We start from the raw sequence: 23,908 nt of genomic DNA, 5'->3' as shown, positions 1-23,908 counted from the left end.
TAATGTGAAGAAAAGCAAAGTTATATACCTAGGCAGGAAAAACCAAAGGTGCAAGTATAGATCATGAGGCGAAACCTAGCTCAAAAACAGTAACTGTGAGAGCGACCTTGGAGTCCTAGTGGATGATCACATAAATATGAGCCAGCAGTGCGTGGCGGTGGCAAAAAAGCTAGTACAATCCTTGGTTGCATAAACAGAGGCATAGAATCAAAATCAACTGAAGTATTAGTACTGCTTTATAAAGCCTTAGTAAGAACACACCTGGAATACTGCATCCAGTTTTGATCACCATATTACAAAAAAGATGTTGAGACTTTGGGAAAAAATGCAAAGGAGAACAACTAAGGTATGGCCCTGGAGGCAAAAACATATGAAGAATAGTTGCAGGAATTGGGTATGGATAGTCTAAAGAAAAGAAGGACTATGGGGAACATGCTAGCAGTATTCCAATATCTGAGGGGCTGGCACAATGAGGAAGGGGTCAGCTTATTTTCCAAAGCAACAGAAGGCAAGAAAAGAAATAATGGATGGAAACTAATCAAGGAGAGGAGCAACCTGGAATTAAGGAGAAAGTTCCTAATAGTGAAGACAATTAACCAGTGGAACAGCTTGCCTTTAGAAGTTGTAGGTGCTCCATCACTAGAGGTTTTTAAGAAGAGTCTGGACAGTCACTTGTCTGAAATGGTACGGGGTCTCCTGCTTGAGCAGGGGGTTGGATTAGAAGACCTCCAATGTCCATTCCAGCTCTATTCTGATTGAATGAATGGCATTGCAGATAAAAAAACCACTTATCACACATAATACACACAACATTGCTACACTTTCATGACAGCAATTAAAATCGCCAAAGAGATAATTAAGGGTACTAGCACGCATGTGTGGGGGAACCTTTATCTTTACCTTTACCTTTACATAGGTAAACTCACAAAGAACCTCTTATTGTTGTATTTTTAATGTATTTTAATTGTCATTACAATTGATGAAGACCTGCACTGTAAGTAGAGACCAATTCCATTTGAATTTTTTACATTTAAGTTGACACCCTGGATTGAGACATTTCTTTTGATTTAATGGAAGGTCACCCTCGCCTCTGATTTTTCTGTTCTGTTATTCCTCTGATGATTTGGGAGATTATAATTTATAATGTTTTTCTTATCCTACTAATATCTGGAGGGTATTTCTTAATATAGGACTTAAAACCCAGGTAATTAATTTTTATTGTTATTGTTAACATACATACCTAACATCTGTTTAATTTCACGTTATCATTTTAGTGTCTTAAGGACTACACTTAAAGACTTTATTTTACCTTTCTCTTTAGTTGTGAATTTCCTGGGTATGTTATCATTCTAGATTTTCATAAAACTTTGGTCAATGACAGTAATAAACATGAACTTGAATTTGCCTACCACTGTTTTAATATAATAAGAACCTTCCCGGAGATTCAGGAACGGGCAGTTTCATTAGCAGGTGTTCTCTGAGATATGAGATGACTTTTTAGCATTCTGTAATGTGGCACTGCTCTAAGTCGCAGTTTCAGAGCAAAACACCATTGGCTCCTCATACCTGGCAACACGCTCGTTAAATGTCCACATTTCCAGATCCTTGGATCCTGCCCAGAAAGAATAAAAGAGTCAGTAACATATCTGGTCAATAAATGACAGCAGACACTTAGCAAACCTGTAGTAGTTGCTTTGAATTATGTGTGAGGGCTGACCTGGTATTCACATAATTGGTCTCATATTCCTTCTTCAAGGATATCTCCATGTATTTGAAGCACAGGAAGAAGCAAGAGAAAGAAAATAAGGATTAGCTGCAATTTAGAAAAAAACCGACAATATAGAACTATCTATATCAGGGGTCTGCTAGCCTTGACAACTTTAAGACTTGTGGACTTCAGTTCCCAGAATTCCTCAGCCAGCATGCTGGCTGAGGAATTATGGGAGCTGAAGTCCACAAGTCTTAAAGTTGTCAAGGTTGCAGACCCCTGATCTATATTATTTATATATTGCAAATCAATCCTGAATCTAACTTGGTATGTTCTGATTAAGTGACACCAGCTTATCTAGACTGGTGTTTAAAAAAACAAAACAAAATAAAGCAAAATAAAACAGCTGAAGATTTTGGCTCACTTTCTCTGACAGCTTCACTGCATCATTGTCAATACCCTTGCAGCCTTTGGTGGCGCATTAAAAAATAAAACAAGTACAGCCTCAGCCACAAACTGGTTCTGTTTCCTTATTCTGTTTGAAAGATTCTTTAAATCCAGTCCCAGCTGATAAACAGAAAACTCCAAAGTTAGAGCAGAGACCTTAAAGCCACCTATCAGCAGCTGACATTTTCCCTTGTTCCCTGAGATAGATTTCCCTTTAATTTATAACAATGCTTTCTACACATTTGCATTTGTATTTATAAATTAGCATCTGAAAAGACCATGCATAACTGCATCTTGTTTTGATCCAGTTGGAGCTAGTACATTAATTAATTACATTAGTGGCCACCATATTCTGAAAACAGTTGGAAAATTTCAAGCTTTTCCTAGGTTTATTCATTTTTTTGTCCTAGCATTGGAGTTGGATGGTGAAAAATGTTTTGGATCTATAGCGTAAGGTTTTGAAATCTTATTCAAGCTCATAAATAAGATTTCTTGACTGCTTCACCATGCAATTCCTCCTTCTATTTTCCTATATTTACTTGCGGATGGCTGAGCCTTCAGCAATGTCAGGCAACTGCTAGTTTTAAGGGTGAGACTCCCTTTAAAATTATTTATTGCTGCTCTCAAAAGAAGGACAGTAATATACTAGACTTTTTCACCAGCAGCTGTGCATTCTGTACAATGCTGTACAGGCCGTTCTGTACAATCCTAACTTTCATCTTGATTTAAAAATTAACAAGTAATAAGCAGTTTTGTGGGTTTTTTGCATGTATGCATGTATCTATCTATCTACCTATCTATCATCTATCTGTTTGTCTATCTATGTATCATCTGTCTGTATCTATCTATCATCTATACATCATCTATCTATGTATCTACCATCTATGATCTATCATGTATCATCTATCATCTATCTATCTATCATTCTTCATCTATCTATCATCTATCAATCATCAGTCTTATTGGCTGAAATTAGTAGTTTTCTCATATAGCTGTCAGGACTGTACAGCAGAAACGATGCATGCAAAATCTTGTACAGTAGGTGCAAGCCTTGCATATGCTTACATGCACATTAATGTCATTCTTCTTTTAAAAATTGCATTTAATAGTTAAATGCAGAGAGCTGAGATGTGTTTGCTATTGAGTACAGTATATAGTCAGTTTTGGTCCTTCTTTCATCCAGCAGTAGCCCTAACTCCCCAAACCCAGTGGCAAATCAATAAAATAGAATAAAATGCAGAAGGACACAATCACCGGACATATTAAGCCCAGTGCCAAAAGCTCATGCATCCTGTCTCAAAAGCGCTTCTTTCTTCAAAAGGCAGCTGGAGTGTTTTTTTCCCTTGAGGAAGAAGAAGAAAACGTTTCGCTTCTCATCCAAGAAGCTTCATTGATTCTGGTGAACGGGAAGCGAAACATTTTCTTCTTCTTGCTCAAGGAAAAAGTAGTCCAGTTGTCTTTTCAAGGAAAAAAAATGCTTTTTGAGACAACTATGAGCTGGATGACTGAGAATCTCCACCAACAGTTATGCATCCTACTTAATGGCCTGGATACCACATTTTAATCCTCAGTAAGACATTTAATAAAGAACAGTGTTAGTGTCAAAGATAGGTTTGGTTAAGTCACTAAAAGAATCCTGCTTATGACTTATTAAAGTTCTGGATATTACAGGGATGGGCAACTTAAAAGATCTGATTGGTTGGCTAGAAAACATGGACATCCAAAGTCTGCTTCTTAAACACTGGAACAAATGTAATGTAATGTTTCTGGTGAGAAAGCCTCCCTGCATTTTAAATAATCATTTTTTAATTTGTTTATTGACTTTGCAGAAAAGAGCCAAATGCTCAAAAATGATTGTCTATAACCAAAATAGACAGATTATCACAGCAGCTTTGTTAGGAAATAGGCTGTTTTGTTGAATTAAAGAAAAAAATAAGATGCTCCAGCAAGCAATGTGATTGCATTACACTGAGCAGCTAAGTGCTTGTGATACTTAATTACTTGTTTAGGAGGCTGAACACATTCTAGTGCAGGAAAAGCAGCAGTATTCTTATTGCAAAACACCCAAAATAAAACAAAACAAAATGCTACCACTCACACATAAAAGAAAGATAGCATCCCTGGAATTTCCATTAAAAAATGAATTACAAGGTTATGAGAACAATAAACTTATCTGAGTCATGAACCAAGGAAGTTCAAGCAAAGGGGCATGCAGAAATTGAGAGAAATTGGGCCCCTGGTAGTGGGCGTTCTCATTAATTTTTTTCCTTTAAGAGACTGCCATGTAATTACAAATATCTGCAGCCAAGTGAGACATAGTCTCAGGAATTATACTTGGAATTATACTGCCTTATATTCCTCAGGGACAGACAGTATTCCCAAATGGGAAAAAAAAATACTAGACGAGGAAATCAACAAAAACAAACATTAAAAAGACCAAAGAACAAAAATGCAAGCAACCTGAATTGTTAAGCCCCAGAGTTCCTTCAACGTAGGAACTTTAGCTTTGTGGAACAAAATATGATAACTAAAAATGGAGCTCACATTGATAATCTTGGGATAATCGTGAAATGCTGACTTTGAAACACAGAAGCTCATTATACCATAAGTGACTAATTTACCCTGTAGATGGGTAAGTGCAGTGGTGGGATTCAGTCAGTTCACACCAGTTCGGCAGAACTGGTAGCTAATTTTTTGTTGCCCAGGCCCAGAATGGACTTCCAGAAGTGGCATCCACACAGAGAACCGGTTGTTCACATATTTGAATCCCAGCACTGGGTAAGTGTAAAGGTTTCTGTCCAGTTGTGTCCGGCTCTATGGGTCGATGCTCATCTCTGACACTCAAAGACATTTCTGTGGTCATGTGGCCAGCATGTCTATTTGCCTAGGCGCACGGAATGCTGTACCTTCCCATCAAAGTGATGCCTACTTATCTACTAGCATTTGCATGTTTTCAAACCGCTAGGACAGGAGCTCACCCAGTCATGCAGTGCTCGGGTCTCAAACCTAGGCTGTTAGCTTTCCAGTCGTCTTTAATCACTGAGCCAGGTGGGTACCCTATTTCTAATCATAGCAATAGATTTAACGTTAGCCAATTACAAAAAGAATGCTTCTGAGACCCAATTATTGCAGATAGGTTCACTTTGAAGAAAAGGGTATCATGAAGTGTGTTCAAGTATTGCAATAACCTATTAATCTGCCATTTATAGAGGAATCAACAATGTTTTTATTACCAAGTCCATATACTGGTCAATTTTTTATGTTCCTTGAAAATTATTTGGTGATTCAGAAAATGGGAGGAGGCCTTGCATTTATTCAAAGATTTTCCAAATGTTCTTGGAATCTATTTTATTAATGGAAATACAGGTAGTCCCCGACTAAGACCATTATTGAGCCTGCAATTTTGGTCGTAAGATTTGATGGTTGTTAAGCAGGTCAACCCATGATTGCAGCCCATTTTTATGCCCTTTTTTGCAATGGTCGTTAAGGAACCCCTTGCTTGCTGGGGAGGCAATTTTTTCTAGAAACTGGGAGTAATTGTTGGTTTCCAGCAAAAAAAACATCATATATCGTGGTCACGTGACTGTGGGATGCTACAAATAGCCATAAATGTGGGCTGATTGCTGAGCAGCCAAAATGCAGTGACATGGTCACACAGAGGAGGGCGGATTTTGGAACTTTGAATCTGGGTAATTAATCCCTTTTTTGAGGACTGTTCTAACTTCTAATTGCTTAGTGACATTAGCAATTGGTCAAAAATTGAGGACTATCCATGAAGAATATGAACTGCCATTTCTGCAAAGACAGATGCCTTTCAAGTCCTGTAGTTCCTGCTGCCATCATCCCATCAGGCGCACAATGTTCAACTGTACAAAAGAGGTACTGAAAAAGGAAGGGGCCACAAACTCCTGATAATAGCGGCAGGCTGATCTTACTCTGCAGTCAATTTTTTTTTCTCAGAAGTTAACCAACCTCTGGAAATCAAGAGCAAAATCAACTTGCATTCTTATTTGTAGCCAAAGTTTTCTGTGCACTGTAATCATGTGGATGGGGGGGGAAACCCTAGAAAGCTCATCGTGTTTTGTCCAATGTTACCCAATCAAATGATTCTAAGCCAGATTTAAATCTTGAATTTCCTAGTCCAAAAACCCAATTTTGACAATCTCCTGGCATCTTTTGGGATGAAAAATAGAGAAATGCCTTCTCACATACAATACAGTTTCAATCTTTGGCATCTACTGATGGTTGTGGGATGAGATACATATATGTGTGTATTTTCTTTCATAAGCAATTAATTTTCCCCACCTAGAGCCAAGGAATTGCTTAATCTCTTTATCTGGACCAGACCTCATTATTACAATTGCAGAAGAGCAGAAAAAATTAATTTCATAGACATTATGAAGACAAGGATGTAAAATAATCCAAGCCTTATCTGCATATGTCACTCCTTTCATAACTGTACTGCCAAAAGGATTTGTGTATTAGTAAATGAAATAGTGAATCTTTTGTTGGGTTGTCATCACCATCAACTTGCACAAAACTCTTTCTCTGAGTTTTTAAAAATTAGCATGTTGTCATTCACTGAGTAAATATTTTAATACAGAAAAGAAAATAGCTCATCATCCTTGGAGTTTGGCGTTAAGATCCACTCATCCAATAAAGAAATCCCCTGTTCTGTCTATAATTATAGTTATAATCAGGCCTTTTTTTCTCATAGAACGCTCAGAACGGAGTTCCGGCACCTTTTTTGGATGGAACCTTGTAGGATAGGCAAGGCGGGTTGTATGACATGTGTGAGTTCTGGCACCTTTTTCTTTTACAAAAAAAGCACTGGTTATAATTATTAGATATGCTCTACAGATAGGTCGCTACTATTTAGATTTCTACAGCTAGCAGTCATTGGCTTTTCAAGATCCCATCAAATTCAGTTCCATCAAAAATGATTAAAACGTAAGAGAGAGATCAAATCTCTCAGAAGCTGCAGTGTGCATCGGCTAAAAAGGCTGGCACCTTCCAGCTTCTGTAGCTCTTTTTTTTGTTATTTGTATTCATATTTGCTACTAACTCTTTTTGCTATTTTGGTATTCTACATTTCAGTCCCCTTTTTGTCTTCATTTGTTTGGCTACTTTATTTTTTGATACAGTACGTACACTAAAGATATGCAGCATTTAGATCAGAAGTAGCCAACTGCTTTAGAAATGGTATGCGCATCCCATTGCACAGGTTGGCAGTCCTTGGAAGAAGCAAGAGCCATGGTGGCACAGTGGTTAGAATGCAACATTGCAAGCTGACTCTACTCCCTGCCACAAGTTCGATCCTGTCCAGCTCAAGGTTGACTCAGCCTTCCATCCTTCTGGGGTCGGTAAAATGAGGACCCAGATTGTTACGGGCAATAAGCTAACTCTGTAAACTGCCTAGGACTGGTATATAAGTCTCGGTGCTATTACTATTGCTGTCCAAAAGATGCTTTTTCAAGCTGGACTTCCTTTGTCTTTCCTTGAAGACACTCCGCTTCTCATCCAAGAAGCTTCTTCAGTTCTGCTTGGTGAGAAGGCACCTTCCTGAAGAAGCTTCTTGGATGAGAAGAAAAACATCTTCAAGGAAAAACAAGAAAAAGTCCAGTTGTCTCTCGAAAAAGCACCTTTAGGACAACCATGACCTGGATGACTGAGAATCTCCATAGGCCTATTGCTATTTCTGAGCTCACATAGGAACTCCGGGGAAAATGCATGTTTTAGTTCAGGAATAATTACAACTGCAATCAAGTCTCTGCCTTTTTACTGCCCTGTCACCAGCTCTTTAATGTCTCTTTAACTCAAACACATTTTTTGAAGAGCTCTAAAGCTCCAGAAAAGGCAGGGGCTGCCTTTAAGGAAGTGTTGTCAGTTACAGCAAGAGTGCCCATGGTCGATCCAAGTGCTTCACACTTCTAATAGACTTTGATCATTCTGAGACTGGGGGAGGAAAAAAGAAAAAAGAAACATCACCAAATTAGCTGAAGGTTTTCAATTTCTGCAAAGCAGTCAAAAGCAAGCAAGCAAGCAATTTCTGAGTGAAGCAACTTCAAGAGAGAGGCAGGAAACAAAATAGATAAATGGAATTATTTTTCCAGTTTCATGTGCTAGATCAGAGAAAGTGCTAGAACCAAAAGTGTAGATGCCATGGCAAACAAGCTCTCCTCTTCGAAGCTGACTACATAACCATGCAACTTTTTTTAACTGCAATTACGTTTCTGAACAATTAGCAGCAGTATGCATGAAATCGACCAGCTAAATGATGACTATGAATCCTTTATGCAAAAACACTCAACTAGAGTGATTGCTTTATAAAAACTCAAGAATTGATGTTCAAAGTGTTTGACTACTGGGCACATTAGGTAACCAGAGACAGACCAATTACTGGACAAAATTAAATCTGCAAAATGTAAAAGAATTGACAAACAAATTTATTAACTTCAAACAAATCAGAGCATCTCACAGATTCTATTCAAAAGAGCTAATAGAGGAAACCAGTTCACTGTTGAAGTGATTCTTCAGAGTTTGAATCAACTCCTTCACTGCCAAAGTCAGCACTGGTTTAATTGTTTTACTATTTGGGGGATTTTGTAATCCACCCAAAATCTTCTGAAGTGGGCAGCCATAATAAATCTATTAAGTCCCATCCACATGACTGTTGTCAAATGGCATAATTTTTAAAAAGTATATTCTTTAATTGTTCCATTGTGTAGCTTCTTCTTTTGGCAACTGGGTTCTACATTTTGCAATACAGATGTTTAATAATGAGAACAGATCCAGAGATACAACAGTTGTAGTAATACATGTTGATATTAACTGCACGAGTGCAGTGTCAACTAGTAACATCCCCGGTGCTCCTGTACTACCCATGAAGTTAACAAACCAAAATTTAAGCAATCAATCTGTTTCTGATCAAACATCTTTTAATGACCTCTTAGAAGTCAGGTTTCAGTATAACGACCTCTATAGGAAGGAGGACTTAAGCGCATATTAACATCAGTTATTGGCACAGTGGAAGCTTTCACTGTTTCAACAAGCCTTGTGTATTGCTAATGCTTTAAATCAGTGAATACTTGTTCCGGTTGAAACTGCTGAAATGGAGAGCAGTGAAGATTTACTGAACAGCTCAGATAAGCACGTGAGTACAATACCCAAATAAAGACTAAGCCAGGGTTTTGCAACCTTGACAACTTTAAGACTTGTGGACTTCAGCTCCCAGATAGCTATGCTGGCTGAGGAATTCTGGAAGGTGAAGTCCATAAGTCTTAAAGTTGTCAAGGTTGCAGACCCCTGGACTAAGCCAATAATCACTGTACTAAGACACAACTATGATACATTAAGCCAACTAGTTATGAGTATGTCCATCTGATTATAGAACAAGATCTGATAAGTGTTAACTCTTCACAGAACACAAAAACAATTTATTTATCTCTGACATTTGATAGCTTTGGTATCAACCTTTGAATGCCATTTAAGATTGCATGTACAGCTGGAAACCCTTAGGAGTAGTCTTGAAGAATCCTGAGATAATTTCCCTGCCAAACCTGCAGCTGCTGATAATCCAGTATAATGTATTTCTCACTAATGCAAAACCCTCATTATCTCAGCCACCATTGAATATATGGCTTCTGCTAGACCAGGGGTCGGCAACCTCGGCTCTTTTATGACTCGTGGACTTCAATTCCCAGAATTCCTCAGCCAGGCATGCTGGCCGAGGAATTCTGGGAGTTGAAGTCCATAAGTCATAAAAGGGCCAAGTTTGAAGACCCCTGCCATATAGTGATCCTTCTGCCCCTTCAAAATATGTTAGCCTGGTCAACATTAAAGAGTGTTGCTTTGGTATTCCACCAGTGAAATCTGTGGCTGATCTCTCAGACTAACAATACAGTATGTAGCTCAGTGCAACATATTCACACAGTACATTGCAGAGTTTGCCTTTATTAACAAAGAGAAAGCCTCTTTGTTGATTTCATTTCCACATTTGGTGTTCTCCAGTTTCAGGAAACTTAGTCAATAGTAATGATAGCTTTGCTTCTGAAGTTCTAATTGCTTTTAGTCTTCTTAATGGTAGAGCCTGAAGCTACTTACTGTATTATATTTGCACCAGATAAGTGCCACAGTGGTGACTCTGATCCTACTAGACTTTCCAAATGTTGTGATGGTAAGAAATTCAGATGGCAGGCAGTTGCTTGTCAACATGTATTTCCCTTTACAGAAGCAACAACCCCCTATAAAAAATATCACTATATATGTCATGGGCTGGAAAAATACAGTATAAAACTTTTAATTTCATTGAATAAGTTAAAGCTTACTATAGGGGGAAACCACGGTGCTGGAATGGGACCATACAAAACCATCTGTCTCTTGTCAATTTGATATATACTGCCCAGATCCATTATAGTTCCACCAATCAAGAGACTCCATTGCTGTAACTATTGCTGGATTGTGTTCGGCTCTATTGACTTACAGACTGATAGCCTGGTTACGTTAATAACCAAGCTACATAACATAAGGCTATATATTTATGTGCTACACTGAATATAGAGTTAAGCTTCCAAGAAATATTAAATTCTGAGGAGAAGAGAGTTTTAGAATCAGTTTTCATCTTGGTGGTCTTTTATTTTATACAGAATGGATTGTGTTCTGAAATAAGTGGACGTTTCTATTTCTATTGGTTTTAGAATGAAGTTACAATAGAAGAAGATATTTGTGATTCAGTGTTGAAATGTGTTTCTGGTTCTCTCTGAGCTTGGTTGTTTGCTTGCAGATGTTTCATTATCCAGCTTCTGGACTCAGCAGAAGCACCGGGATCAGCACCGAGCTCCAGCTGAAGCCTGGCGATGATCCTGGCACTTCCGCTGAGCCCTGACAGCCCTGCAGTTCCAGCCGTCTCTCACTCAGGCTTGTGCAGTGCTGCCACCAGTTCAGCTCATTCCCCTCCCCCACTACCACTTTTCTAGGATGGTCATGTACCATCTGCCAGGTGCCAATGTACCACAGGTGGTACCCCTAACACTGGTTGAAAAGCCCTAGTTTAGTGGAATTTTTGCTGTGGTGATGCTCTTGCTGCATTTGTAAGGTTGTATATTTCTGTTACAGTTGGATCACATTAGGTTTGGATTTTTAAAAAAAGAATATTGTAAAATTAATTGTAAAGGAACAAATAGCATGTGTCTTTATTCTTAGCTGTCATCTTAGTTTCAAATCAGGGTAAAAATTATATCTTTCAATAAAGTTGATGGAATATATTTCTCATCATATTAGGGTAAATATAGAGTTTGAATTAAAATTCATTACGGACTATAGTGAAATCATCTGTAAAATTGGAAAATGTTATTATTAATGGGGCAATAGCACTAGTAGGAGTCACTGGGCAGGCCAGAAAGTCAGTGTTTTGGATGTTGATATTAACTCTTGACATTTGCTTAATCTGATGGCTTGTTGGATGCTGACCACATGATGTCGTCACATATATTTTGCCAGAATTATATAGTTTAAGATTACATTTATATTGGAACACTCAGCAAGAGAAAGAGTCAGTTTGGTGTAGTGGTTAAGGTGCTGGTATAAAAAGTAGGAGACTGTGAGTTCTAGTCCCACCTTGGGCATGAAAGCTGCCTGGTTGACTCTGGGCCAACCAATTCCTCTCAGGCCTACCCACCTCACAGTGGAGGGTGTGGGGAAAAAGAGGAGAGAGATGTGCAGGATATGTTCACCACCTTTTTATTTATAAAAATAATAAGATAGAATATAAATAAATAAAATGTATGTTCACCACCGTGAATTATTTATAAAAAGTAAAAAAGATGAGATAAAAAGCTAACAAAGTTAAATGTCCCCACATAAGCAAACAGGGGTTTCAACCTAGTTTCAAAAAAAATCACTTCACACACAGCATTGTTAACTGTTATAGGCCTCATAGAACCAATATCATATTGATATTATAGAAGTATTGGAAAGTTCTGCTAAGAAAAATAAAGGGGTACATATAAAGCACTAATTCTTTGAGACCTGACAGTACAAATTGTTATACAAATGGATGCATTCAGAAAGTCCACATCCAAACTATAATTCATCATCATCATTTTAGCCATCGTTCATCCAGTGTAGGATGAAGGCCTCTTCTGCATGTTTCCAACAAATATGGTCTTGAGCTTTCTTTTGTCAATTGGGCCCCATAAACTATAATTAATAAGCAATTAATACAATGTATTAATAGCTGGGTTATCAGTTTACAGGACAATCAAAAGAAATATTCTGATTATATCTTGTTATTAATTTCCATAGCCCAGAGAACTGAACAAGATGTGTATAATCAAATAAACACTTGGTATTCAATAGGAACAATTAATAGTTTGCAGGCTAACCCAGAGATAGTATTCAATTAATAATCTATCAGCTAATATGGTGGCTTTAAACAGTTAATTTAATGACAGAGAATTTAATGACTGAAATACAATAAGTTCACAGAAATATGGAAGCAGCAGATTTAGCATTAATAATTTATGACACATTGAAGAAAATACCATTTTTGGCTTTTTTTTCCTTGGGGATTTAGCAAATTAAAGGAAATCAAAACCAAATTCTCATGTCATGATTTGGAAAGTCATCAGTAAGATACCAGAGAGATAGAAGAAATGGGGAAAATTGGATTTTTTCCTTTTGCTTCCTAGGCTGAAGTGAATGGGAACAAATGAGGACATTTCTTAGTACAAAAATGATGGATGAATACCTCTTCAACGGCTTGATGAGGTTCTATATAATGGTACACTCTATTTTTCTTTTTTAGCTTAAAGAAGAAGATTCAACTTAGCATAGATCTTACTTGGTGAAAACCTTTATGGCATTGCCTTTAGGTTGTAATAAGAGGGTGAGAAATATCAGGAAAATTCATTGCAGTTTGCAACAATTAATATATATAATATTAGAGTGTCTTACCTAACTCTGAGAAAGTGTCTTTGGTGCCTTTGCTAAGCTGGAATCAAACTTCTCTGTTCAGCTGCAGGCTATCTTAGCTCCACTCACTTGAGAGCTTTCTAATAATTACACCCTTATTACAACAAGGACATCACACTAAAAAGCAAGGCAGATGCCTTCTATCAATATTACTTAGCATTCAAATATCACCACCATGCAATAGAGAAATTCAGACTTCAGAATACAATTTCAACTGACAAGATGAAGTAATTATTTCATCTTAGACTAAAATATGATTGATTCATACTTGATCATAATATATAATCAATCACATTGACTGGGAAATTCTAGAGTTGAAGTCCACATATCTTAAACTCGCCAAAGTTGAGGAATACTGTATTAGACTGTTGTACATTTGATTGCCTGATATACTCTTCTAGTATATCAAATAATAATTTCCCCTGGAAACTGCTTTTCCTTGGAAAATACTTGCTTGCAATTTTAGCCCCATGGCTTTGGTTAGAGTATTAAGACTATGGAAATCTAGAGTAAACTGAAAATACAATGCAGAGAAGAAAGAGCACATCATATAACAAAGACTGGGACCTGCAGCATTTTGGAATAAATATTTGGATAGCTTACCAGTGACACAGTATGAAACAAAAGAACCAAGGCAAGAGATTAAACCTTTTATCAGTGACTATTTTTAAGTGTCTTGATTGATATAATCAACTACCAATGCTTCATGTAGTGGTTAAAGTGCAGTTTTGCAGGCAAACTGCCCACAGCCTGGAGTTCAATCCTGATGATTGACTTCCATCCTTCCATCCTTCCGAGATCGGTAAAATGAGAACCCAGATTGTTTGGGACAATATGAAAATAATGCTTCTACATTATAAGCTGCCCAGATAATGCTGTAAACTGCTATGCAGTAGTGTGTAAGCCTAAATGCTATTGCTATCTTTACTATTACCTTGTCCACACAACAGATACCGAAATATCATCAAAATCTTTCCAAGTAACTGATTTTAGTAAAGCTATAAATTGTATTTTATTTATTTCCTGATCATCTTGTAGGTTTTTTCAAGCTAGAAAAACATATTCTCTGAAATGTCTTAAGTCCATTTTTGTAGACTGCTCAGCAGTTCAAATAGAAAGGGAATGATACCCTAGCTGAACTGTTTTTTAATTTTTATTTTCTGAATCATTCTCTACAACCTTTGTTCTTCTATTACTTCTTGCCTTTTGGCATGATAGATGTTCACAGGCTCAACAACCAAATGCAAACTTGCTTCTGATACAACTCAGATTTTGTTTTCCTACTGCCTTAGGAGAATTGCTGTTAAAGTAACAGATTACAGTCCTGGTGCATATTATTATAAGTATAGATTTTTAATGCAAGAGACTGCCATGAATTTCTTGGACATTTATAGAGAGTCTGGAGTCTCAGTTTGTGAAAATATTGCATTGATGTTCCATTTCAGTTTCTAAATGCCATCTCTGAAATAGCTCTATTAATGATAATAGAATAACTGCAAAATCATGGTTGAGATACTACATAGGTTGAACTGCAGTGTCTTACCAGCCACATATTTACTGAAGTGATTTTGTTCAAAGGAAGCATTTGCAAATATATATATATATTTCCCTGCTTTATTTTTTATTCATTGTTGTTGAATCTGATTTTTAAATAACAGGCCGTAAATATAATAGGCTGTTTTGACCTTGTGAACGCCATTGTTTTCAGACTTAAAGAAGTAATGGAAACTACAATCCTTGAACCTCTGCAGAAATTTTGTCACACACAGGTGGTCCTCAACTTATGACCATTCACTTAAGGATGGTTTGAATTAATAACAGCCTTAGAAAGGATGCTTTATGGCCTATAAAGCACTTCCAGCCATTGCAGAATATCACACACAAACACACAAACACTGCAGACATGATCACAATCAGGATGATTGGCAACCTGTTTGTACTTCCAACCAGTTGCCAAGCACCTTGCAATTATGTAATCACCATTTGCAATCAACTCTGACCCTTCCCCAGAAAGTTAATAGGCCAGAAAAGATGCTTGCAAACTTCTGTAGCCTAACAAGAGGACTCCCTCTCCACTCTTGGATCTAGCTGAAAGAGCTGTCTGCCAAAGGATTTCAGCTCCAGGCCTGCTGGGATTTTGGTAATTCAAGCAGGCATGAAACAGAAATCCTTCAGCAGACAGTCCTTTTAGCCAGTCTCTGAAATAAGAGGGAGATGAAATTAAAATAGCATTTTCAGTCTCTGAGTGGAGAGGTAGTGCAATAAGGTAAGGAGTGTGAGGTGCCCCAGGTGGGTGAGGGAGGCCCAGCACAAGCTGTGCAAAAGTATATCTCTACTCAGATAGTGAAAAATATGCTTGGATTTCAGTAGGGAAGATTTTCAGCTCCTAAAGAGAAACGTATACATGGGCTTTCTACAGGCACTGGGCCTCCCAGGTTCTCTTCTATCCCCCAGGTACTCTGCATTATTAACCTGGGGCTCCATCCACGTAACTACCCATGAGATTGCTTAAGAATCAGGATTGCAATCATTGACTGAAGCAGTCACATGATCCCTTGCTTAACTACTATTGCACACAAAAGTATTCTGGTGTCCATTGCAGTCTGGTGTCCATTGTGGTAAATCAAAGATTACCTGAATAGCTTTTATATTTCCAATGAGAGGTAATATCAGCTCAATTTACACTGTAGTTGTGTTATTTCTTGTAGTCCTATTACATCTAGCTGTGATTTTTTTACATCAGTATTTACATCAAGCTTTGCCACTTGAAAATGGGTGGACTTCAGCTCCCAGAATTCAACTCTGGATATATTAAGATGTGTTAACTTCAATTATCAGAATTCCCCAGCTAGCCTTCAGGGCCTTGAAGTCCACCCATCATCAAATGACCACAGTGTATGGCTGGCTGGTGAATTCTGGGAGTTGAAGTCCACACATTCTCAAGTTGCTAGTGTTGAGAAACATTGCCTGTTATTATGTTGTTTTCCTGAAATGGATTCTTTAAAGAAAGGATTCTTTAAAATGAGGCCCTGAAGCTTGTGTCTCCCAGCACATTATTTAAATTATGCACATCGTTGTGATTGTAAACAAAAACTTATTAAACCAGTTTAACCTCCACTTATCCACTCAGTGGCCTGCTGATGTTATGTTACTTTTCAAAAAAAAAGTAATAATTGTGCAGCTAAAAAAGGTAAAGTTTCCCCCGCACATGCGTGCTAGTCGTTTCCGACTCTAGGGACCGGTGCTCAATTCCGTTTCAAAGCCGAAGAGCCAGCGCTTGTCCGAGGACGTCTCCGTGGTCATGTGGCCGGCATGACTGGACACCAAAGGTGCACGGAACGCTGTTACCTTCCCACTGTAGTGGTCCCTATTTTTCTACTTGCATTTTTACGTGCTTTCGAACTGCTAGGTTGGCAGAAGCTGGGACGAGTAACAGGCGCTCACTCTGCTACGTGGCACTCGGGATTTGACCCGCCAAACTGCCGACCTTCTGATCGACAAGCTCAGCGTCCTAACCCATTGAGCCACTGCTCAGCTAGGCAGAGCCTAAAAATTTACTCTAAGGCTGAAATTATTGGCTCTGGATTCTCATAATTAAATGGTTCCCTCCAGCACCAGTTGTTAAACCTAAGTATCACATTGAGTGCAAGAATTATGCTGATAACTCAAAGATGTCACCCTACAGTTTCTTTTTTTTTTCTTCTTCCATTATGGCTTTCATCTCTGTGGGAACTAGTGCTGAATCCCTTGCAGCAGCCCCATATATTTCTGAGCATTGATTATAATGACCATTATCCATTCCTTTGAACTGCAGCTTCCATATAATGAAATATCATGCCTGACATTTCTGTAATAAGTGCTTGACTTTTGCAACTTTGGCACCTAATAAGCACAGAACAGAGTTATAGAAATATTAAAGTCTACTAGTCAGCATAACACTTGAGAGCCAGTGAGATACTAATTGCATTTTGTACTTTAATGGTTCAGGAAAATTATTGTGTACTCTTTTAAAATTAAGGCAAGAATCATAGATCTCTCCCTTAATTTTTTTTTCTCTTAGTCTGGAAATGATGCAGTCAGAGAGAGCCCATATTGTGAAGGGAAACACTGTCCTCCTTTTAGTAAAGCAGAGCAGCAGAATATAAGTATCTACAGGTGAGATGAAGCAACTTGCCGTGGTCAACTTACCACAGCCATCTCATCATGGCCATCTCGCTACGGCCAACTAGCCATGAGATAACTCGATGCTGGACATTTCAACAAATACAAAGGTTAAATTAATTTTGATGGAACCATGGCCAATAATAAAGAAAATCAATCGAGAAATACAAGAGCTGCAATAATGTTGACAAAAACATGATCACCAGTAATAAAAGTAACTGAATGAAACCATTAATGAAGTACTGAATTGATCCGTGCAAGTTGTCCTGTGAGGAGTTGGCCCTGGCGAGTTGTTCTAGACCCCAATGAAGGGAGTTGGAGAAGGATGTTAAGGGAAATGATAAAGGATAAAAAGAATCCTGGATTATTTATAACTTTTTATAGTTATAGTTTATAGTTTATTTGATTTATATACCGCCCTTCTCCTTGGTGGGACTCAGGGCGGTTCACAGGGCATACATAAGAAACACTATACAAAAATTAAAAAGAATTAAATCCATGCCCATTCACCTTTCTATTCCGCTTGGCTGGGACCTTGTTCATTGTCCAAGAAAAGAAGAGAGCTTATTCATCAAGCTGGAAAGCCTCTCTCATACAGAGGGAAGGAAGGGGCCAGATTAGGCATGGAAGGTGTTATTTACATGTCCTCAGCTGGGGCAAGAAGCCTTACTGAGACTGTTGATGCAAGAGCAGGAGAACAATCCTCAAACTTTTGCTGCCAGATCCATTCATTTCCTTGTTTATATATTTGGAGAATTGCAGTAGAGGAGCATTTGAATCCTTGTTTTGGACTGCTGAGGCTCCACCAGTCTGATTTTGCTTTCAGTCCCTGAAGGCTCAAGGGACTGAAGAGAATAAATTTCAGCAAGTTCTTTCAGGTATTTGCTTTCTGTTGCACACTAGACAGCTTGCCATCTTTCTTGTCCATAAGGATCTCTGCCACAATCACAAATCTTGCTTGCTTGCTTGTTCTAGAGAGCCAGTGATAGAGCAGGTATGAAGTGCTTCTTTAAATGTTCTAGTCAAAACCAAGTTAACAAATGTGCTAAGATTTGGTTTGATTTATAAGCGTGATTAAAGAAAACTATTTGCTGAAGTGGAAATATTAGTAATGATAGTCACAGTCACCTCTCTAGTATGGTAATCCTGTGTCATTCTTCAAAAGATGTAGGAGGAGACAGTTCATAGTAGATGCCTAAACCATTATGGAAGTTTGTGTGAACAATTAATTTTCCCAAGGGGCCACATGAGAAATTGAAACTGTTGTGGAGGACCAAACCAATGTAAATTGATGTTCTCAAACTCAGTCACCTCAACTCCAGGCGAGGGGCAAGTGCTGCACAAATGCAAAAAAGTGCTTTGTCTCCTTGCCCTTCCACAATTGCCGACCAACTAAATGAGCACATAGTGGCTGTGCAGGGACGGATCTGTCTCGGCTTCTTCTCCTGCCCCCTATAGCATGCTGTTTTACATTTGATTTCTAGTTTACAATCGATTTCATGCGGACCAAACTAGGGCAGCCTAAGGGCTGTAAAATGCCCAAGTCTGGTATGAAGGATGGAAAATAGAAGCCCTCTACATGCAGACTTTCAACTTTAACAAACAATGTAGCACAAGAGGAAAGGGGCAATAGATAGATAGATAGATAGATAGATAGATAGATAGATAGATAGATAGATAGATAGATAGATAGATAGATAGATAGATAGATAGATAGATAGATAGAATATCTTTATTGTCATTGTGTATCTCATTAGAAAGTTAAGTGCTGTTCACAGTGCACACTACACACAAGTAAAAACCACAAGTAAAAACATACATTATATGCATATATCCTACACATTCTAGTTACCATTGCGCTGCCCCCAATATTGCACTTCAATTTAATTTAATTTAATTATGGGACTTGTATGCCGCCCTATCTCCCGAAGGACTCAGGGCGGCTAACAACAATAAAACAACAATAAAAACAATGAATACAAATATTAAAAGAGATTAAATTTTACAAAGCCCCACTAAAAACCAATAAAAATTAAAACAAAATTAAAAAAACCCGTCGTCAGTCCAGGTCGGCCAGTTGGAAAAGGTATGTCTTTAGGTCGCGACGAAAGGACCGGAAATCTGGTGCCGTCCAAAGTTCTCGGGGGAGCTGATTCCAAAGGGCAGGCGCCTCAACAGAGAAGGCCCTCCACCTGGGGGTCGCCAGCCGACATTGTCTGGCCGACAGCACCCTGAAGAGACCCTCCCTGTGTGAGCACACAGGGCGATGGGAAGTCGTTCCTGGCAGCAGACGGTCCTGTAAATATCCCGGGCCTAAGTCATGTAGGGCTTTATAGGTAAGAACCAGCACCTTGAACCTCACCTGGAGGGCAACCGGCAACCAATGCAGCCCACGCAGGAGGGGTGTAATATGGGAGTATCGGGATGCTCCCACCACAACCTGCGCAGCCACATTCTGCACCAGCTGAAGCCTCTGGGTGGTCTTCAAGGGCAGCCCCATGTAGAGAGCATTGCAGTAATCTATACGGGAGGTAACAAGTGCATGAGTGACCGTACGTAAGGCATCTCGGTCCAAATAGGGGCGCAACTGTTGCACTATACAGTAGTATTTAATATGGTTACTGCTCTAGGATAAAAACTATTTTTCAGCCTATTTGTCTTTTGTTTTTATTATCCTGTACCATCTGCCAAATGATAATAGTTCAAAAAAAGAATGTCCAGGATGAGATGAGTCTTTAAGAATGTTTTGAGCTTTCCTAAGACAGCAGAACCTGTACAGTTCATCTGGGGGGGAGAGGGCGGCCAATAATCCTCTGGGCGATGGTAATGACCTTCTGCTCCTTGACTTACAACAGCTCATTTAGTGACTATTCAAAATTAGCCCTGAAAAAATTACTTATGACCATATTTTCATACTTACAACCATTGCAGCATCCCCATAGTCATATGATAAATTCAGATTCTTGGCACCTTGTCATATTTATGATGGTTGCAGCGTCCCAGGCTCATACTTTTAAGACTTTCTGGCAAGCAAAGTCAGTGGGGAAGCCTTATTCATTTAACAACCATGTTACTAAATTAACAACTGCAATGATTCACTTAACTGTGGCAAGGAAGGTTGTAAAATGGGATAAAACTCACTTAACAAATGTCTCAGCAACAGAAATTTTGGGCTCAGTTGTGGTCATAAGCTGAGGATACCTGTAAAAGAGGTAGAAGAAGCCAATCAGTTTGGGAAAGATTGAGCAAAAGAATCCTGCAAGCTGATATTGGATGAATTAAACAAGCACAGCATTAAACATATTATTCTATTAAGGTCACATCATTATCTGAAAGAAATCATGACCTTTTCTGCAGAAAACTAATTCTGGCAGAGCATAGACATCATTCTCAAAATTACCAATAATTTTCCTGATTGTGGCAACACTGCCAATGTTCATTTATGATGCAACATAATTTAATGTATTAATGTATTTGATATGCTGTTTCCTACAAAAACAATAAATTCAACTTTTATGATTTCCTGAGATTATAGAATTCAGGGACAGCAAATGGACATTCCTACCTCTATTCATCTTCTCCTTTGGGCAGGCAATATGGGAACGTAACTTCAGCACGTCCTTCCTGAATTAAATGTGCAGAGCATCTTTCCATTCTGTCTTTTAGAAATGTGGTACTCAGCAGAATAGAAAAACAACTTTGACACTATACTAGCACTATATTTAAGAATTCCCCATAGTGCTTCTTCCAATACTAAACATAATGAACATCTCATTTCACATTAATGTGTAGATCTTTCATTATAATTTAATGTATTGTGCCTTCTTTTTTCATAAAAATGAAAGCAGAAGACTTAATTTATAAATTTATAATTTATAAATGAATGAATGAATGAATGATTTCTCATTTCATTTTGTTTATCCTATTTCTTAACTGGACAGTGAGAGGGGATTTGCAGAAAGACAGGTTGCAGCCAAGAGATCCAGCAGAAACCCTGTTCCCAAGGTCCTCCCAGTATGATGGACTACAACTCCCATTATCCTCAGATATTTGCTTTTTTTTAAGAGAAGACCATCCAAATGTATATCCAAATTCTCAACTCCAAAATTTAGCTTGCAGAAAATTATTCGTATGTAATCATAAATATTCATAGATCGGAATATACCGGTAAATGGAAACTGATGCTCTGGCTGGCAATGCCAATAGTGAAGGCATTTAGCAAGATGGATGCAAAGCCAACTGAACTTGTTTCCACGTTAGGCCAAGTTAAATGGTGCTGTCCGTCTTTATGACTATTCCTTTGTGATGTATAATTCTTGGTGTCAAAGACTGAAGGTTAAAAAAAAAACATCCTAACAGATAATAGCACACCAAAGCTAGAAAGAAATTTGGGCAGAAATCATTCATCCCTGGATATAGTATATATCTCTATATAGGTACAGATAAAGATGTCACCAATACTAATTCTTTGGCAACTTTATTTGTCCTGTCCTGATGTCTCAATGTCATTCTGAAACTGAATAGCTGGTGAAAAACATCTTGATATCTTTGCAATAAGGTAGCCCAGTTTAGAGATAGTTGAATGATAGCTATTAGAAGAAATAACTCTAGGAAAGTTTATATAGGGTATACTGCAAACTCCTATATACAAATGTGTACAACATGGAGTTTGTGAAGGTTCAACTATAGTTTTCAACGTGAGCAGAATAGCTATGTGTGTGTGTGACAGTAATAGTATTAATGATATTTAAATTATTTAAATTAAATATTTTTGTCCTATCTATTTTTTCATCCTGGACTCATCTATTTTTAGAGCATAAGCTCAAACTCCAATTATGAACCCCCAATATGTAAAAGTTTGCTATGTAAAAGATTGCATGGGACAATATAAAGAAATGTCATAACTATTGCCATCACTAAAAAGTGAGAAATTGAAATTTGTCAATAGAACCTATCTATGGATAGCTCTAAAGAGGTTTTGGGATGAAAGAAGCTTTATATTACAGATTATCTGTGAACGTTTTTACCTCCTCTACTATCCATGGAGATTTATTTCCAATATCTATTAGCATTGGCTTCTCCAGAGAAGATTTTTCAGGTATTTTTCTAAGAAGGCCACTCAGATTAAATTAAAGGCAAAGTTGCCACTGGTATCAAATTGAGAATCTACAGGTAGTCCACAACTTACAATCACAATTGAGCCCAAAATTTATGTTGCTAAGTGAAACATTTGTTAAGTGAGTTTTGCTCTGTTTTACGACCTTTCTTGCCACAGTTGTTAAGTGAATCATTACAGTTGTTAAGTTTGTAACATGGTTGTTAAGTGAATCTGGCTTCCCCCTATGATTATGCTTGTCAGAAGGTCACAAAAGGTGATCACATGATGTCAGGCCGTTGCAACTGTCATAAATATGAACCAGTTGCTAATCATCCGAATTTTGACCACATGACCATAGGGATGCTGCAACGGTTGTGTGAAAAATGGTCGTAAGTCACTTTTTCCAGTGCCATTGTAATTTTCAGTCACTAAATTAACTTTTGTAAGTCAAGGACTACCTGTACTTTTTTTTTATTAAAGAGTTTTACAAGAACAAAATTTTACAATATATCCCCAAATCCCTCCCACCCCAAACCCACCCACTCCCCCCCCCACTTCCCAGAGCTAAATACAGGATTATAGTTACAATAATCATATTCTAAATAAAAATTATGCATAATACACAATTAACCAAATTCATAATGCGCTTTAACTCTCTTTTAACAACGACGAACAACGACGAACCAATAACAATATCCCACTAAAATCTACTCATAAGCTAAATGGTACTTTTTAGTCCCATATTTGTTTTGAATATAATTTATCCATCTCCTCCAAATTGAAATATATCTTTCCTGTGAATGATCCTTCAGATAAGCAGAAATCTTAGACATTTCTGCAAGATTCGAAGCTTTAAACACCCATTCTTCTACAATGGGCAAACTATCCTTCTTCCAATATTGTCCCACCAGTAACCGTTCTGCCGTTATCATGTTCAACATCAAGTTAGTTTCTTTAACATCACAATCTACAACAATGCCCAATAAAAACAATTGCGGGGAAAACTTTATCTTTCTCTTAAAAATCTTTTGAATGTTCCACCAAATTTTAATCCAAAAAGCTTTTATATTTCTACAAGTCCACCACATGTGAAAATAGGTAGCTTCTAAACTACCACACCTCCAACATTTAGACTGTAAATTAGGATACATGTTGGACAACTTCTTGGGATCCAGATGCCATCTATAAAGCATTTTATAAAAATTTTCTCTTAGATTTTGAGCCTGGGTAAATTTAACATTTCTGACCCAAATTATCTCCCAGGTGTCCAACGAAATTGGTTCCTGAATATTTTGTGCCCATTTTATCATGCAGTCTTTAACCAGTTCCGTTTCCAAATCCAATTCAATTAAAACATTATATATCCTCTTTATATGTGCACAATTTGAATCTCTAATTTGCTTTACTAAATTTTGATCTGTAGTAGTGATGCCAACCTTTTGATCTGACTTCCACCTAGCTTTCAATTGGGTATATTGAAACCAAGAGTAACTTATGTTTTCTTGTCTTAACTCCTCTACTGG

The 23,908-nt window shown here is 37.8% G+C and overlaps 1 protein-coding gene across 2 annotated transcripts in view; it reads left to right on the top strand.

Annotated features, from left to right (window-relative positions):
* The window catches only part of GRID2 (glutamate ionotropic receptor delta type subunit 2), a 1,067,823-nt gene that overhangs the window by 1,017,011 nt on the left and 26,904 nt on the right, over positions 1 to 23,908 (top strand). The window lies entirely within an intron of this gene.

This window comes from Vipera ursinii (assembly GCF_947247035.1).
Source record: "Vipera ursinii genome assembly, chromosome: 7".
Lineage (NCBI taxonomy): Eukaryota > Metazoa > Chordata > Lepidosauria > Squamata > Viperidae > Vipera > Vipera ursinii.
The sequence above is the reverse complement of the archived record's forward strand: the minus strand, read 5'-3'. Positions and strand labels throughout refer to the sequence as shown.